This window comes from Manis pentadactyla, chromosome 16, assembly GCF_030020395.1.
Source record: "Manis pentadactyla isolate mManPen7 chromosome 16, mManPen7.hap1, whole genome shotgun sequence".
NCBI lineage: Eukaryota > Metazoa > Chordata > Mammalia > Pholidota > Manidae > Manis > Manis pentadactyla.
Window position 1 is genome coordinate 4,223,930 of NC_080034.1, and position 19,158 is coordinate 4,243,087.

General features: G+C 41.5%; 1 long non-coding RNA gene across 1 annotated transcript; it reads right to left on the bottom strand.

The window, feature by feature from the left end:
* Positions 1–1,821: 1,821 nt before the first annotated feature.
* On the bottom strand, positions 1,822–18,914 carry LOC118912887 (uncharacterized). Its single transcript, XR_008994454.1, has 3 exons — positions 18,654–18,914; positions 9,018–9,073; positions 1,822–1,905 (listed from the first exon to the last, which is right to left on the bottom strand). It is a non-coding gene; the product is annotated as an uncharacterized LOC118912887 (long non-coding RNA).
* Positions 18,915–19,158: the final 244 nt, after the last annotated feature.

Sequence of the window (19,158 nt, forward strand, 5' to 3'; positions counted from 1 at the left end):
AACATCAAGTTCTACAATGGTGTCAGTGTGAGAATGAATTATTGTAATTTCCAGAAAAAGCAACCTAGATAAACTCTTGTCAGAAAGTCATCATCATCATGATACCAAACACCTGCCATCCCAAAAAGAAGCCACCCAATTTTCATTAGTGACATTGAGTTGTAAAAACTCCACATACGTGAATGACCACTTTAGATTCAAAATATGGTCTCAATAAAAGCAACAACAAAGGTAACAATTCCTGTAGTTTCGATGCAAAGCATGCATTAAAAGGGTAATTTAACCCAAAAACGAATTCAACATGGATTAAAGTCTTGAATGTGTAACTCCAGGGAGAGGAAATCCCAGGGCAAAATAGTGAGACCTGAAACCATAAAACTCCTGGAAGACAATGTAGGTAGTAGGGTCTTTGACATCAGTTTTAGCAATATTTTTTTGGCCCAGTCGTCTCAGGCAAGGGTGACAAAATGGGATTACATAGAACTGAAAAGCTTTTGCACAGTAAAGGAAATCACCAGAAAAACAAAAAGGCAATCTACTGAATGAGAGAAGATATTTGCAAATAATATGTCTGATAAGGAGTTAATACCCAAAATATAGAAAGAACTTACAGAAGTTATTATTTTTAAAAAATCTATTACAAAATGGGCAGAGGACTTGAATAGACATTTTTCCAAAGAAGACACAGATGGCCAACAGGCACATAAAAAGATGCTCCACATTGCTAGTCATCAGGGAAATGCAAATCAAAACCACAATGAGGCATCACCTCATACCAGTCAGAATGGCCACCATCCAAAAGACAAGAAATAACAAGTATTGGTGAGGATATGGAGAAAAGGGAGCCCTCCTACACTGCTGGTGGGAAAGCAAATTGGTGCAGCCACTGTGGAAAGCAGTATGGAGGTTCTTCAAAAAACTAAAAATAGAAAAACCATACAATCCGGTAATTCCACTTCTGAGAGGTTACCCAAAGAAAACAAAACACTAATTCAAAAAGGTATATGCACCCCTATATTTATTGCTGCATTATTTACAATTGCCAAGATATGGAAGCAACCAAGTGCCCTTCAGTAGATGAATGAATAAAGAAGAAGTGGTAGTTGTTCAGAATGGAATAATATTCAGCCATAAAAAAGAAATATTGCCATTTGTGACAGCTTGGGTGGAGCTGGAGGGTATTATGCTGAGTGAAATAAGCCAGGTGGAGAAAGACAAGTACCACATGATGTCACTCATTTGTGGAATTAAACAAAACAGACTCATTGGAAGGAAAACGGTGGTCACCAGCAGAAGAAGGGTTGGGGTAGAGGAAATAGGTGAAGGGGATCGAGAGGTACAAACTTTCAGGTATAAAATAAGTCATGAGGATATTTACATGCTTAAATAAATAGGTAATTTACAAGAAAGGCAGACTGAGTCAATTTCAGATGACATAATGGATGTTAGATTAGGCTTTTTAAATTTTAAATAAAGGGAGTTTCAAGAGAAACCACATTAACTTTTGTGTTTCAAACTTTCTTTTAGAACAGCCAGTTATTCATCTTTAGCTGGCTTCTGAAATTAAACAAATTGACTTACAAACAGTTTTAATAAATATCTCTAATCCTGATGGGTTTGTATCTCCATCCACAATGTCTTCATGGTGTCCAAGAGCTAAGGAGTAACTTGGTGTTATGCCCTTCCAGGACCAGCTGGAACGGCCGTTGTCAATGTAATGGGATCAGCGGAGGGCCAAGAGGCTGTTCCTGAACTGCATGTGGAAGGCCCATGGGCAGGCCGACTGCAGATGACTGGCCTCCACTTTATCTGCCGCTGGGTGTCACACCACGAGAGGCAGGCTCGTCTCCAGAAAGGGGTCTCTCTGGGGCCTGTCGGCACTCCTTCATGTTCTCGGTCATTAGTCTGCACAATGATGAAACATAGGTATTTAGTACTTACACACACCAGGCATTAGTGCTCTACACCTGCTATTTCAACCTCACAAGAACCCTATGAGATACTGATTCCATCAGGATTCATTACAGAAAACAGGAACCACTCTAAGTATTTTAAGCAAGGAGGGATTTAATACAGAGAATTGGATGTTCATAAAGTTGTTAGGCTGTAAGAGGAGGTTCTAAGCGGAGCCTCCAGAAGTAACTCCCAGAGAAACAGAATTGGCTCACCAGGACAGCAGGTCACTGAAGCTAGTAAAGTCACGAACACGTCCCAGGACAGGAATCTGGTCTCAAGGTGCCGACAACACTGCCCCAGCCGTTGATCCCCGGGAAGCTGGAGAAAGGACTGGACCTGGCTGCAGATGAAACCTCACACCTCCAGGGTTTTGCATGCCGGCAGGAAACATCCAGTGAGATGCAAGGATGTCATCCTTAAGTCTGCCTTTCAGTGTCAAACAAATCCATCTAAGTGACAGGACCAAAGTCACACCCAAAGCCCTAGCTGCAAAGGGAGATTTTTAGCTTTCAACCTCTGCAAGAGAGGTAGGGCCCAAGAAGGGAGGTGGAACATGAAGGTGACCCACCTTGTCCATTACTATATTGCCATCCTCATGCCTCTTTCTAACAGATACGAAACTGAGGCACAGAGGATTGAGTAGATGACCCAAGGTCGCCCCAGGCAGCCTGCTCTAGGGGCTGTGCTCCTGACCTCCAGTTTGGTTACAGTGCTTTGTGCACATAGGCTGGAAGGAAAATCCCAGCAGCACTGGTCATGGAAGTTGGAACTGCTTTCAATGATAAAAAATCCAAAAGATGTCCATCAGGATAAAGCCAATGCCACAACGCTGTTTTGGACTCTTCTTGTCTTTATAATACTAAACAAATCCACTTAATCAGGTAAAGCCAGGAAGCTCCTGGATTTTACTTTCTCAGAGTCTCTGACGATTGACTCAGGTACTATGAGATGCTGTTGAGATGGTGGTTCAGCCTGGAGGACTGGGGATATCCAGGGATCCAGTCCCAGCTGAACCCCATTAGTCACTACATTCAAACTCAAATCTCAGAATTTGCTGCTCAAGTGTGAGAAGGAACCGTATCCAGGGATGATGAATCAGGCCCCACAGAACAAGAGAAGTATTTTTCATGCCCCAGCCCAGAACTGCTGTGGCAGAGAGCAGTGTTTTCCAAGTCCCTTTACTTTCCTCATGGGCCCCTTGCAGCTAGGCTGAGCCGCATGGCCCCTGGCGGGTGGGAGCTGGGAAGCAGCAATGCTCTTACCTGCAAGCCTGGCCATCCCTTCTGTGGTGACCAGGCTGTGTGTTGACAGCGGTGGCATCCTAAGACAGGGGCCTGAGGTCCCCCTGGAGGGCTGCCAGCCCCACTGGACTGGGATGGCAGCAAGCAAGACATTTATCAGCCGGAGCCACTGAGGTGTGGGCTGTTTGTACAGCAGTTAGGCTGACTGATGCAGTCATCTGGACCTTCTGGTGCAGGTCCTAACCAAAGCAAAGCCGAGTCCAGGAGACCTAGTGCGAGGGCTGAGCAGGCCAGGCTGGAGAGCATGAAAAAGGGCTTTATCTCTGGATGGCCTTGGTTTCCTGACATTACACCAACCTCGTCAACATCAGAGTCTTTTCCAAAGATCCATTCAGGAGTTGCCATTCCCTTCCCTTCGCTTTGCTTGCTTCTCACATCCGGGCAGCAAAGCTGGACATGGTGTTGGAGAGAATAAGAGCTGAAGTGGAGTCAGAGGGAAGTGCTGCCCGGACTTGCTGCACCCTTCGGCTCCTTTGATAGCTCCCCTCGTGAAAAAGCAGCCCCTTGCATGTGCTGAAATTGGTCATTGGGATCGACCTCTTCTACAAGGGTGGGAGCCGCATGGTAGGAAAAGGGGGGCCTGTGCTCACCCTTCTGGGACTCCTGAGGGCCATTGGGACAGGACTGCATGGGCGAGAGTCCCCTTCTGTGCACCAGAAGCATGTGAACAGGCTAAGCCAGACTCACCTCCTTGAGAAAAACTAATGCTCTTTAAAAGCACCATGTATATTCAATAGCAAATATGTTCATAGATCACTTGAAGCTGGTCATTAAACCAAATCCCCTGGGGACATTTTCTACCAGCACCTTGGAAATTAGTCCTGCTGCTTCATGTAACTGGAAACTGAAGCGAAGGGCCCGTTAACACAGTCTGTGATCTGACACAGGAACTCCCAGTCTCAGGCCTTATCTCCAGGCCCTCGGTGGCCCCAGAGGTGATGACGGGAGTCGGGGCTTTGTTTTCTTATATCAGAAGCCTTACAAAGTGGGACATTTAACTTAAGGCTGTATGAGCTAGTTAAAATGTCAAGTTTCTGTTTTTTCACTGAGATTACATCAGCTTAGTACAATAATTGATTATCTCATGCTATTTGGCCACTGAATAACAGTCATTTAATGACTTTGATTGATATAAATGAGTTCGTCACCCAGTAAGACTTTCATGAACAACTTTTTAAGAAATGGGCTCCATGTAGGAAAAATAATTAGCAGTTTAAGAAACTAGCCCAAAACTAGAAACAACCCAAATGTCCATTAACTGATAAATGGATAAATAAAATATGGTATAGCCATGTAGTGGAATGCTATTCAGCCATAAAAAAGAATGAAAGGATACTATGACAGGATGAACCTCAAAAGAACATGCTTAGTGAAAGAATCCAGTCACAAAGGGCCATATGTTATATGATTCCGTTTCTATGAAATGTCCATGAGACACAAATCTGTAGTGTCAAAAAGTAGATTGATTAGTAGTTACCGAGGACTGAGAAGGAGGATAAATAGGGAGTGAATATCAATAGATACGAGATTTCTTTTTGGAGTGATGGAATTAGATTGTGGTGATCGCTGTACAACTCTGTACACTAAAAACTGTTGAATTGTGCACTAAAACAGGTGAATGTTATGGCATGTAAATTATATCTCAGTAAAGCTGTGAAAACTTTTCAGAATCATTTATTGAACCCCATAATTTTCTATTTGACTTCCCCAGAATTTGCCTGGATAAATGGAATTTTACAGCCTGGAAGCAGAGCTGCGTTCTGGAGACACCACAGCGAAGCAGGTAACCGCCTCGCCTCCAGAGGGGATGCCGGCTCCCCTGCCCTCTCCCCGCTTGCACTGGGTCTCCTCTTGAGCCCTGTTCCCGACCCAAGGCAGGAGGCCAGTGGCCCGAGAGCTGTTTCTGCCGGGGCTTTGTCCCCGGAGGGACCCAGGCTTCACACACCTTCACGTCCGCGTGGAAAGGCCTGTGGCCCTTCAACCTCACCAAGGCCAGTCCTACCCTGGCAGCCCATCCTGTTCCCTCTGCAGCCAGCTTTACCTGGCACTAGATCTGTACAGATGATGCTTTTTTCTTTTCCCTTGGAGGCATTTAACAAATTCCTGCCAAAGTCATCAACAGGCACAAGACTCTCCTAATTAGAAGTTGCAAGTCAATTGTGAAAGTAACAGAAAATGGATAAAAGTGTAGAGAAAATAATACAACCACTACCTAGTAACAATGTTTGTTAGCATTTTAGCATGTTTCTTTCTAAGGTTATATATATATTTTTTTCTTTTTAACCCAGTTGAGGTCATACTGTAAATTCACTTCTGTAGATTATTTCAATCATGTAACTAGTCTCCTTGTCAGCAGAAACTGCTGGAAACCTACAGTCAGAAGCATAAAGCCTTGAAATGTTCATGTTCTGAACAAAACACACTCCTAGCTTAATTTTATGTTTTTCTCTTCAGATTTCCTCTGTCCTACTTTTCATGTTCTCTTATTTCTATATTTAATTTTGTTTTATTATATATTTCTATAAACAGCTCTGAAGACTTTCCAAAATAAATAATTTCCATCATAACCATTTCTAAGTGTACCATCGGAAGTGTTAAGTCTATTCACATTATAATCTTGCAAAACTAAAATTCTATCTACACACATTGAATAAAACTCCCATTTCCCACTCCCTGTAGCCCCTGGTAATCACCATTCTATTTTGTGTTTCTATGAACTTGACTAACTTAGAGGCCTGGCATAAGTAGACTACTGCAGCATTTATTTTTTGTGACTGACTGGTTGCACTTAGCATAATGTCCTTAAGGTCCATCTATGTTGTAGCATATTGCAGGATTTATTTCCTCTTTAAATCTGAGTGACAGTCCATTGTAGGCATATACCACATTTTGTTTCTCCATTCATCCATTGATGGACATTTAGGCTGTCTCAACTTATGTGCTATTGTGAATAAAATGCTACAAACATGGATGTGCAAATACCTCTTGGACACTCTGCTCTCAGTTCTTCTGGATGTATGACTGGATGGGGATCATATGGGGAGTCCTATTTTTAAATTTTGAGGAACCACCATACTGTTTTCCACTGTGGCTGCACTGTGATGTAGTCCCTCCAGCAGTGCACAAGGACTCCAATCTCCCCACCTTCATACCAAACTTGTGTTCTGGGGTTTTGATAGTGGCCATCCTAATGAGTGTGAGGCGATAGCTCATTGTGGTTTTGATTTCTCTGATTTGTGATGTTAAGCATCTTTCCATGTGCTTGATAATAACCCCTTACCAGATATCTGACTTGTAAATAATTTCTTCCATTCTACGGTTTGCCTTTTCGCTCTGGAGATGTGCCCCTTGATGCACAGACTTTTTAAGTCTAATATTCTCCCATTTGTTTTTGCTTTGGTTTCCTGTGTCTTTCATGTAATATTTGGTCAAAGCCAATGTTATGAAGATTTTCCCCATATTTTCTTTTAGGAGTTTTATAGTTTAGGGTCTTATATTTAGGTCTTTAATCCATTTTTAGTTAATTTTTATATATGGTATAAGGTAAGGATTTTACTTCAGTCTTGTTCATGTGGACGTCCAGTATTCCAGGACCATTTGTTGAAAAGACTGTCCTTTTCCCATTGAATGGTCTTTGCATCCTTGTTGAAGATCACTTATTTGATCATATATGTGAGAGTTTATTTTTATGCTATCCATTCTGTTCCACTGGTCTGTACATCTGTCTTTATGCCAGGACCATACTGTTAGATCACTGTAGCTTTGTGATATGTTTTGAAATCAGGAAGTGTGGGAAGTCCACCTATGTTCTTCTTTTTCAAGGCTGTTTTGGCCATTTGGAGTCCTTGAAAATCCATATAAATTTCAGGATGAATTTTTTTCTATTTCTGCAAAAGAATGTCATTGGGATTTTGATAGGGATTGCACTGAATCTAAAGATCACTTTGGTAGTAATAACATCTTAATAACAAGTCTCCTAATCCATGAACTCAGGATGCCTTTCCATTTATTTGTGTTGTCTTCAATTTCTTTAGCAGTATTTTGTAGTTTTCAGTGTACAAGTCTTTCAGTTCCTTGGTTAAGTCTATTCTGAAGTATTTTATTCTTTTTAATGCTATTGTAAATGAAAGTGTTTTCTTAATACATTTTCAGATTGTTCATTGCTAGTGTATAGATGTGCAACTGATTTTTGTATGTTGATTTTGTATCCTGAAACTACTGAATTTGTTCATTAGTTTTAACAATTTTTTTGTGGAATCTTTAGGGTTTTCTACATACAAGATCATGTCATCTGCAAACAGAGATAATTTTGTTCCTTTTCCTGATTCGGATGCAATAAACAATTTTTAAAATAAGTAATTTTTTTCCTGTTTCTTTGAGGTATAATTGATGTATAACATTGTACTCATTTTAAGTGTACCAAATGATTTGATGTATGTATATACGACAAAGTGATTACTTAAACATTCATCACCTCATACACTTACAATTGTTTTTCCTTGTGATGAGAACTTCTAATATGTAGTCTCTCGGCCACTGTCAGGCATTCACTCCAGTATTCTTCGCTATTGTCACCACACTGTATGTCCCATCCCCAGAGCTTATGAATCTTGTAACTGGAAGTTCGTACCATTTGACCCCCTTTGCCCATTTTCCCCATGCCCAACCTCTGGCACCCACCAACCTGTTCTCTGTGTCTAGGATGGATTTTTTGAGATTCTACTTATAAGCGAGACAGTATTTACCTTTTTCTGTCTAACTCAATCCACTGAGCATGATGCCCTCAAGGTCCACCCATGTTGTCACACATGGAAGGATATTCAGGGAGTGAGTAACTCCAAAGCCCCTAAATGTGGACCATCAAATGTTGGATATCTTTTAAACATGTACATTCCAGTGATGATGGGTTGAGAATAAAAGAAAATTTATATGTATTAAAAACCTATTATATGCCACAAACTTTATGTCTTAGTTTCCTGTGGCTACTATGGCAAATTACTACAAACTGGGTAATTTAAAAGATAAATTTATTCTCTTATATGAAGGTCAGTGCCTGAAATCAAGATGGCCGCACTTGGTGGGGCCGTGTTCCTTGCCAGGTCTGCAGGAAGAACGTGTCTCCCAGCTCTGGCAGCTGTAGGGCCTCAGGGTGGCCACGTCCCTCCGACCTCTGCCTCCAGTGACCTCCCCCCTCTAAGGTCCCTCTGCTCACTCTTCAAGGGCACTTGTCATTGGATTTAGGGTCTCCCAGGCCAAACTAGGATGATCTCGTCTCCAGATTTTTAACTTAGTTAAATATCCAGAGACCCTTTTTCCAAACAGGTCACATCCCCCACTCTGGGATTAGGGCGTCTATCATTTTGGAGGCACTTTTCAGCCCACTACAGTTTGCTCCCCAAATCCAGCAATCTTGTGATGGGCGTCATTATGCCTTGCTCACAAGTGGAGAAATGGAAATTGAGGAACAGTAGGTACTAGGTCACAGTGTCCTAGCGCATTCCGGAGCTGAGGTCCACCCCAGAGGCCCTGGACAGACACTGGGGTCTGCCCCGGGGCTGCCCGGTCAGTGGCACTGTCCCGCCTGTGTGAGTCAGCCTCAGACTGCAGCGGTCTTGGGCGGCTGTGCCCCACTGCTCAGGACCCAGGAGGAGGGGAAGTTCACTTTGCTAAAGGAGCATTCAGGCCAGTGTAAGAAAAAATGGAGTCCCGCGGTTAAATTCTGTCACTTTGCAATCGATTCCAAGTGGTTATCAATCTTACCTCCATTTAGATATTCAGGTAATGTTCCCAAAGCGCCTTTTCCATTTTCTTATCCCCTGAGAAAAAGACAGATTTCTTTAGCTCAGTTCATTTATTCTCTTCCCATCTGCTGAGTATCTACTGTGATTTAAGGTGTGGCCTCCCTTGAAATCCTTCTTCCCCTATTTTGGACATTTTTACTTTAGAGGACATATTCGAACTCATAGTCAAAACATTCGAACTCACACGGAGGTGTGAAGACATGCCGGCATCCTCGGCACCTGGGTGATTTTATAACTTAATTTGTTGAATATTAACTTTTTGTTTTACTCTTTTCCTTTCCTTAAATTTAGGAGTTTTACCATGTAAGAACTTGTTTGTTATGCCTCAGAAGATTGGAGACTGACGAAAATTAGGCTTGGGGTGGATTAATGATTGTGCATTGAGCATTGACTCCCCTATACAGAATTTTATTGTTGTTAACAACCATTTGATCAATAAATATGAGAGATGCCCTCACAAAAAAAAAAAAAGTATACACTTCCAATGGTAAAATAATAAGTAACCGGGATGTAATGAATATAGTCAAGATATTGTAACAGCTTGGTATGGTGATAGCTGGTACCTAGAATTGTCATGTATATAAATGTTGAATCACTATGTTGTACACCTGAAACTAATGTAATGTAATACTGTGTGTCAACTACCCTTCAATTAAAAAAAAAAAAATTTAGGAGTTTTAAATAGTGTTAAGATTTTACACAACTACAAAAGCTTAATTCTTAAAAATGTTTTAAATAGAGGGGAGGGGTGGAAGATGGCGGCGTGAGTAGAGCAGCGGAAATCTCCTCCCAAAACCACATATATCTATGAAAATATAACAAAGACAACCCTTCCTAGAATAAAGACCAGAGGATACAGGACAATATCCAGACCACATCCACACCTGAGAGAACCCAGCGCCTCGCGAAGGGGGTAAGATACAAGCCCCGGCCCGGCGGGAGCCGAGCGCCCCTCCCCCCAGCTCCCGGAGGGAGAAGAGCAGGCAGAGCGGGAGGGAGACGGAGCCCAGGACTGCCGAACACCCAGCCCCAGCCATCCGGGCCAGAGTGCAGGGCGCTCGATACTAGGAAAACAGGGCAGCAAGAACAGTGAGCAGGCACTGGAGGCTGGGCACCAGAGGACATAAGAAAAGCGCGCGACCATTTTTTTTTTTTTTTTTGCTTTTTTGCTGTTTTGTTTTGGCGAGCGCTTTTTGGAAGTCTTAAAGGAATAGGGACCCCAATACTAGGGAAACAGGGCAGAAAGACCGACCTGTGAGCAGAGGTCTGAGGCTGGCACCGGAGAATAAAGAAAAACGAAAGACCACCTTTTTTTTTAATTAAAAACTTTTTTTTTTTTTTTAATTAAAAAAATTTTTTTTTCTTTTTTTTTTGGTGGTCGTTGTTTTGTTTTGGCGGGTGCTTTTTGGAAGTCTTAAAGGGACAGGGCGGGTCACTTAATCCAGAGGTAGGGAATCTGGGGATCTCTGGGCACCCTAACCCCTGGGCTGCAGGGAGCAGGGAGGCCCCTTACGGAGATAAATAGCCTCCCAGCCGCTCCTGCTCCAACGCGACTCCACCATTTTGGAGCAGCTGCCCGAGCCAGGCCACGCCCACAGCAACAGCGGAGATTAACTCCATAGCAGCCGGGCAGGAAGCAGAAACCCTGTCTGCGCGCAGCTGCGCAGCACAAGCCACTAGAGGCCGCTGTTCTCCCAGGAGAGGAGGGCCACAAACCAACAAGAAAGGAAGTCCTTCCAGCCGTCACTCGTCCCAGTTCTGCAGACTATTCCTATCACCATAAAAAGGCAAAGCTACAGGCAGACAAAGATCACAGAGACAACACCAGAGAAGGAGACAGACCTAACCAGTCTCCCTGAAAAAGAATTCAAAATAAGAATCATAAACATGCTGACAGAGATGCAGAGAAATACGCAAGAGAAATGGGATGAAGTCCGGAAGGAGATCACAGATGCCAGAAAGGAGATCGCAGAAATGAAACAAACTCTGGAAGGGTTTATAAGCAGAATGGATAGAATGCAAGAGGCCATTGATGGAATTGAAATCAGAGAACAGGAACGCATAGAAGCTGACATAGAGAGAGACAAAAGGATCTCCAGGAATGAAACAATATTAAGAGAACTGTGTGACCAATCCAAAAGGAACAATATCCGTATTATAGGGGTCCAAGAAGAAGAAGAGAGAGGAAAAGAGATGGAAAGTATCTTAGAAGAAATAATTGCTGAAAACTTCCCCACACTGGGGGAGGAAGTAATCGAACAGACCACGGAAATACACAGAACCCCCAACAGAAAGGATCCAAGAAGGGCAACACCAAGACACATAATAATTAAAATGGCAAAGATCAAGGACAAGGAAGGAGTGTTAAAGGCAGCTAGAGAGAAAAAGGTCACCTATAAAGGGAAACCCATCAGGCTAACGTCAGATTTTTCAACAGAAACCCTACAGGCCAGAAGAGAATGGCATGATATATTTAATACAATGAAACAGAAGGGCCTTGAACCAAGGATACTGTATCCAGCACGACTATCATTCAAATATGACGGTGGGATTAAACAATTCCCAGACAAACAAAAGCTGAGGGAATTTGCTTTCCACAAACCACCTCTACAGAACATCTTACAGGGACTGCTCTAGATGGGAGCACTCCTAGAAAGAGCACAGCACAAAACACCCAACATATGAAGAACCGAGGAGGAGGAACAAGAAGGGAGAGAAGAAAAGAATCTCCAGATAGTGTATGTAACAGCTCAATAAGCGAGCTAAGTTAGGCAGTAAGATACTAAAGAGGCTAACCTTGAACCTTTGGTAACCACGAATTTAAAGCCTGCAATGGCAATAAGTACATATCTTTCAATAGTCACCCTAAATGTTAATGGGTTGAATGCACCAATCAAAAGACACAGAGTAACAGAATGGATAAAAAAGCAAGACCCATCTATATGCTGCTTACAAGAAACTCACCTCAAACCCAAAGACATGTACAGACTAAAAGTCAAGGGATGGAAAAACATATTTCAAGCAAACAACAGTGAGAAGAAAGCAGGGGTTGCAGTACTAATATCAGACAAAATAGACTTCAAAACAAAGAAAGTAACAAGAGATAAAGAAGGACACTACATAATGATAAAGGGCTCAGTCAAACAAGAGGATATAACCATTCTAAATATATATGCACCCAACACAGGAGCACCAGCATATGTGAAACAAATACTAACAGAACTAAAGGGGGATATAGACTGCAATGCATTCATTCTAGGAGACTTCAACACACCACTCACCCCAAAGGATAGATCCACTGGGCAGAAAATAAGTAAGGACACGGAAGCACTGAACAACACAGTAGAGCAGATGGACCTAATAGACATCTATAGAACTCTACATCCAAAAGCAGCGGGATATACATTCTTCTCAAGTGCACATGGAACATTCTCCAGAATAGACCACATACTAGGCCACAAAAAGAGCCTCAGAAAATTCCAAAAGATTGAAATCCTACCAACCAACTTTTCAGACCACAAAGGCATAAAACTAGAAATAAACTGTACAAAGAAAACAAAGAGGCTCACAAACACATGGAGGCTTAACAACACGCTCCTAAATAATCAATGGATCAATGACCAAATCAAAATGGAGATCCAGCAATATATGGAAACAAATGACAACAACAACACTAAGCCCCAACTTCTGTGGGACACAGCAAAAGCAGTCTTAAGAGGAAAGTATATAGCAATCCAAGCATATTTAAGAAAGGAAGAGCAATCCCAAATGAATGGTCTAACGTCACAATTATCGAAATTGGAAAAAGAAGAACAGATGAGGCCTAAGGTCAGCAGAAGGAGGGACATAATAAAGATCAGAGAACAAATAAATAAAATTGAAAAGAATAAAACAATAGCAAAAATCAATGAAACCAAGAGCTGGTTCTTCGAGAAAATAAACAAAATAGATAAGCCTCTAGCCAGACTTATTAAGAAGAAAAGAGAGTCAACACAAATCAACAGTATCAGAAACGAGAAAGGAAAAATCACGACGGACCCCACGGAAATGCAAAGAATTATTGGAGAATACTATGAAAACCTATATGCTAACAAGCTGGGAAACCTAGGAGAAATGGACAACTTCCTAGAAAAATATAACCTTCCAAGATTGACCCAGGAAGAAACAGAAAATCTAAACAGACCAATTACCAGCAACGAAATTGAAGCGGTAATCAAAAAACTACCAAAGAACAAAACCCCCGGGCCAGATGGATTTACCTCGGAATTTTATCAGACATACAGGGAAGACATAATACCCATTCTCCTTAAAGTTTTCCAAAAAATAGAGGAGGAGGGGATACTCCCAAACTCATTCTATGAAGCTAACATCACCCTAATACCAAAACCAGGCAAAGACCCCACCAAAAAAGAAAACTACAGACCAATATCCCTGATGAACGTAGATGCAAAAATACTCAACAAAATATTAGCAAACCGAATTCAAAAATACATCAAAAGGATCATACACCATGACCAAGTGGGATTCATCCCAGGGATGCAAGGATGGTACAACATTCGAAAGTCCATCAACATCATCCACCACATCAACAAAAAGAAAGACAAAAACCACATGATCATCTCCATAGATGCTGAAAAAGCATTTGACAAAGTTCAACATCCATTCATGTTAAAAACTCTCAGCAAAATGGGAATAGAGGGCAAGTACCTCAACATAATAAAGGCCATCTATGATAAACCCACAGCCAACATTATATTGAACAGCGAGAAGCTGAAAGCATTTCCTCTGACATCGGGAACTAGACAGGGATGCCCACTCTCTCCACTGTTATTTTACATAGTACTGGAGGTCCTAGCCACGGCAATCAGACAAAATAAAGAAATACAAGGAATCCAGATTGGTAAAGAAGAAGTTAAACTGTCACTATTTGCAGATGACATGATACTGTACATAAAAAACCCTAAAGACTCCACCCCAAAACTACTAGAACTGATATCGGAATACAGCAAAGTTGCAGGATACAAAATCAACACACAGAAATCTGTGGCTTTCCTATATACTAACAATGAACCAACAGAAAGAGAAATCAGGAAAACAACTCCATTCACAATTGCATCAAAAAAAATAAGATACCTAGTAATAAACCTAACCAAAGAAGTGAAAGACTTATACTCTGAAAACTACAAGTCACTCTTAAGAGAAATTAAAGGGGACACTAACAGATGGAAACTCATCCCATGCTCGTGGCTAGGAAGAATTAATATCGTTAAAATGGCCATCCTGCCCAAAGCAATATACAGATTTGATGCAATCCCTATGAAACTACCAGCAACATTCTTCAATGAACTGGAACAAATAATTCAAAAATTCATATGGAAACACCAAAGACCCCGAATAGCCAAAGCAATCCTGAGAAAGAAGAATAAAGTAGGGGGCATCTCACTCCCCAACTTCAAGTTCTACTATAAAGCCATAGTAATCAAGACAATTTGGTACTGGCACAAGAGCAGAGCCACAGACCAATGGAACAGACTAGAGAATCCAGACATTAACCCAGACATATATGGTCAATTAATATTTGAGAAAGGAGCCATGGACATACAATGGCGAAATGACAGTCTCTTCAACAGGTGGTGCTGGCAAAACTGGACAGCTACATGTAGGAGAATGAAACTGGACCATTGTCTAACCCCATATACAAAAGTAAACTCAAAATGGATCAAAGGCCTGAATGTAAGCCATGAAACCATTAAACTCTTGGAAGAAAACATAGGCGAAAACCTCTTAGACATAAACATGAGTGACCTCTTCTTGAACATATCTCCCCGGGCAAGGAAAACAACAGCAAAAATGAGTAAGTGGGACTATATTAAGCTGAAAAGCTTCTGTACAGCAAAAGACACCATCAATAGAACAAGAAGGATCCCTACAGTATGGGAGAATATATTTGAAAATGACACATCCGATAAAGGCTTGACGTCCAGAATATATAAGGAGCTCACACGCCTCAACAAACAAAAAACAAATAACCCAATTAAAAAATGGGCTGAGGAACTGAACAGACAGTTCTCCAAAAAAGAAATACAGATGGCCAACAGACACATGAAAAGATGCTCCACATCGCTAATTATCAGAGAAATGCAAATTAAAACTACAATGAGGTATCACCTCACACCAGTAAGGATGGCTGCCATCCAAAAGACAAACAACAACAAATGTTGGCGAGGCTGTGGAGAAAGGGGAACCCTCCTACACTGCTGGTGGGAATGTAAGTTAGTTCAACCATTGTGGAAAGCAGTATGGAGGTATATCAAAATGCTCTAAACAGACTTACCATTTGACCCAGGAATTCCACTCCTAGGAATTTACCCTAAGAACGCAGCAATCAAGTTTGAGAAAGACAGATGCACCCCTATGTTTATTGCAGCACTATTTACAATAGCCAAGAATTGGAAGCAACCTAAATGTCCATCAATAGATGAATGGATAAAGAAGAGGTGGTACATATACACAATGGAATACTACTCAGCCATAAGAAAAGGGCAAATCCAATCATTTGCAGCAACATGGATGGAGCTGGAGGGTATTATGCTCAGTGAAACAAGCCAAGCGGAGAAAGAGAAATACCAAATGATTTCACTTATCTGTGGAATATAAGAACAAAGGAAAAACTGAAGGAACAAAACAGCAGCAGAATCACAGAACTCAAGAATGGACTAACAGGTACCAAAGGGAAAGGGACTGGGGAGGATGGGTGGGTAGGGAGGGATAAGGGGGGGAGAAGTAGGGGGGTATTAAGATTAACATGCATGGGGGGGTAGGAGAAAAGGGAGGGCTGTACAACACAGAGAAGGCAAGTAGTGATTCTACAACATTTTGCTATGCTGATGGACAGTGACTGTAAAGGGGTTTATAGGGGGGACCTGGTATAGGGGAGAGCCTAGTAAACATAATATTTGTCATGTAAGTGTAGATTAGTGATACCAAAAACAAAGCAAAAAAAAAAAAAAAAAAAGGGCAGTTCCTGTGTGGTAACCTCCAACGAGTTCTACACAATGGTATAAAGGGCATATAAAAGTGTATCCAAAGGGTCTGTTTGTGTTTATACAGAGGATCAAAGCCTAATTGGGCTACCCCGAAAATGAACTAAGATACGATATGAAAAAGAACTTCCAACATCTGCACTCTCTGGAAGACTCATGCCAGAAGATGATCATCAAGAAACCCCAACAAAGATCCACGCACTGCTACAGCTGTAGATGCACTCATCCCACCAGTTCCTGGACTTGCCATGGGAATGAGGAAGGAGATATCTAAGCTGGCCTGTGCATACAGTAAAACAACAAATTTGACTGGATCTATACTGTTGGAACTCAACCAAGAATTTGGAGAAGTGCAAATTGTAGCGCTCCAAAATCATACAACTACAGACTATTTACTGTTAAAAGAACATATGGCATGTGAACAGTCCCCAGGAATGGGTTGTTTTAATTTGTCTGATTTCTCTCAGACTGTTCAAGTTCAGTTGGACAATATCCACCATATCAGAGATAAGTTTTCATAAATGCCTAAGGTGCCTAACTGGCTTTCTTGGTTTCACTGGAGATGGATGGTAAATACAGGTCTGCTTTGGTTATGTAACTATACTCCTATTATGTTAATGTGTGTGTGCAATTTAAGTAGTAGCTTAAAACCTATATATGCTGAAGTTACTCTACAAGAAGATTTGTCAAAGAAATAATCAATCTTCCCATGTTTTCTTCCGCCTGCTACTTCTATAGCTTTTCTTCTTCCTTCCTAATTACAACCCTTAAATAGAATTCGTGCCTCATATCAAATTTACCGAGTATCATAACTCCTCCAAGTGGTAAAGATACCTCAAGACAAATGCTGGGCATAGAAGCCACAGGGCATAAATATGCAAAGAAGTAAAAAGCTAACCTTTTCAAACAATAAGGCTTCCCTCTCACTTACCAACTTCACATTTCCCTGTATGGCCCCGGAAGATGACTGGTTAGCCAGAGACGGGTAAGATTCCTCAAGGGAGGAACAACCTAAGACAGGCACAGTCGCAGGGGGGCCATCGGGTGAGAAATTGGGGATCAACAGAGGTGAGGCTTAGAACCTCACCCCTCCTATTCTGAGAGAAATCTTCTGCATATGTGGATGTTTTATTGCCCTGGTCTAGCTTGGATTAACACATAGTCTACAGGCACACACCTGATCATCTACATTTGCTCTCTTACAACACTAAACTATGTTTTCTACCTTTATCTTGTATCTACCTACCACTTCAGCATTTTATTAAAAATAATAATAATAAAGAGAGAAATGTGGTATCCACATATAAATCAAGTATAAAAACCAAATGAGTATTCATATTTGAACTGTTTAGAGTTCATAATGCATGAGCAAACCGAAAGTTTCTGTGATGACTGCCCTTGTACTGTTCACTATGTAACTTATTCATTATGTAAGAATTTGTTCTCCATGTAAGAACTTGTTTGTTATGCCTCAGAAGATTGGAGACTGATGAAAATTAGGCTTGGGGTGGATTAATGATTGTGCATTGAGCACTGACTCCCCTATACAGAATTTTATTGTTGTTAACAACCATTTGATCAATAAATATGGGAGATGCCCTCACAAAAAAAAAAAAAAAAAAAAAAAAATGGACAGACTTCCAATGGTAAAATAAATAAGTAACCGGGATGTAATGTATAGCATAAGGAATATAGTCAAGATATTGTAACAGCCTGGTAGGGTGATAGCTGGAACCTAGAATTATGTATATAAATGTTCTACCACTGTGTTGTACACTTGAAACTAATATAATACTGTGCGTCAACTACCCTTCAATAAAAAATAATTATTTAAAAAAAAAAATGTTTTAAATAAACTTCTTTTAAGAATTCAGATTTAGGAGTTGCCTGAAACAGGGCCAAGAGTGCACATTCCCTCAGGGTCACCAGAGGAACTGTAAATAAAGAATTTCATGCTGCTTTTCAAAGAAAGCTCTTCCCTCTACCGAGGAAAAATTTTCCAACAGATACAGCGAAGTCTCAAGAGTGATGCATTTCTTAAAGAAGTTGATAGTTTGGAATCACAGCACCTTTTAGGGAATGGATAGATTTCCTGGTAATGATGGTGTTTAAGGAAATACTATATTTATTGAACTCACACAAATAACATTCGTTATCACTAATGGGGGAAATTTAGTGGAAATGCAAAAATAGTAATGACATTAATTTGGCCACATTGGAGAGATTCTGCAGAAAAGACTCCTATTTAGATGCTTTAAAATATAAATACTGCCCATCAGGGGACACGGCCTCACTTCACATAATGGGTTGTCAGTAAACAAGTAGGGGAAATTTGAACTAATTCTATGGGGGAATAATTAAAAATAATTAGATAAAAAACCTCACATATTTTATAAAATCACTTCAAGAAAAGAGAGATGGATTTTGCATTTTTGGACAATGGGGAGCATGCAGCACAGGCCTGGGGTCTGAAGCCCCCAGTGACGCAAGGCTCCTTGGTTGTGGCACCCGCCAATTCACTTTTAAAGAACAAGAAAGGAAAAAGCACTTACAAAAGCCTGTCTCCAGGGAAGAGAATGCATGAATCTAAGGACCGGGCCCTCGGCAACCGTCAGTGAGCCTGCCAGTTAGCAGAAGGTGTCCAGTGTGCACTGCAAATCCAGGAAAATGCTGCAGTGGGCAGGGTGGGGGCCGAGGGAGGAGACAGCCTTACGGTGAAGTGAGAAGTAGGCAGAAGGACGAATAATGGCTGAGCTCAGTGCGACTTCAAGCACTGGTTTCTTGCTTACATCCCATGAAGGCTGTAGGTCAGCTGGGCTTCTGCTGAGCGCGGCTGGGCTCTGTGACTTCCCATTCTGCCACCAGGTTACTGCAGCAGCCGCTGTTCAGAACATGCAAGCTGAGGGTCGGAGCCGAACCACACAAAGACATCATTATTTTCTGCCGGGACACAGCGTACTTATCTGCTCACGTTCCACGGGCCAGGCAAGTCCAGGGTCAGTGGGGTGAGGAAATAGGTAGCATTAAAAGGAAAGATGGCAAGGGTAGAGGGGAATG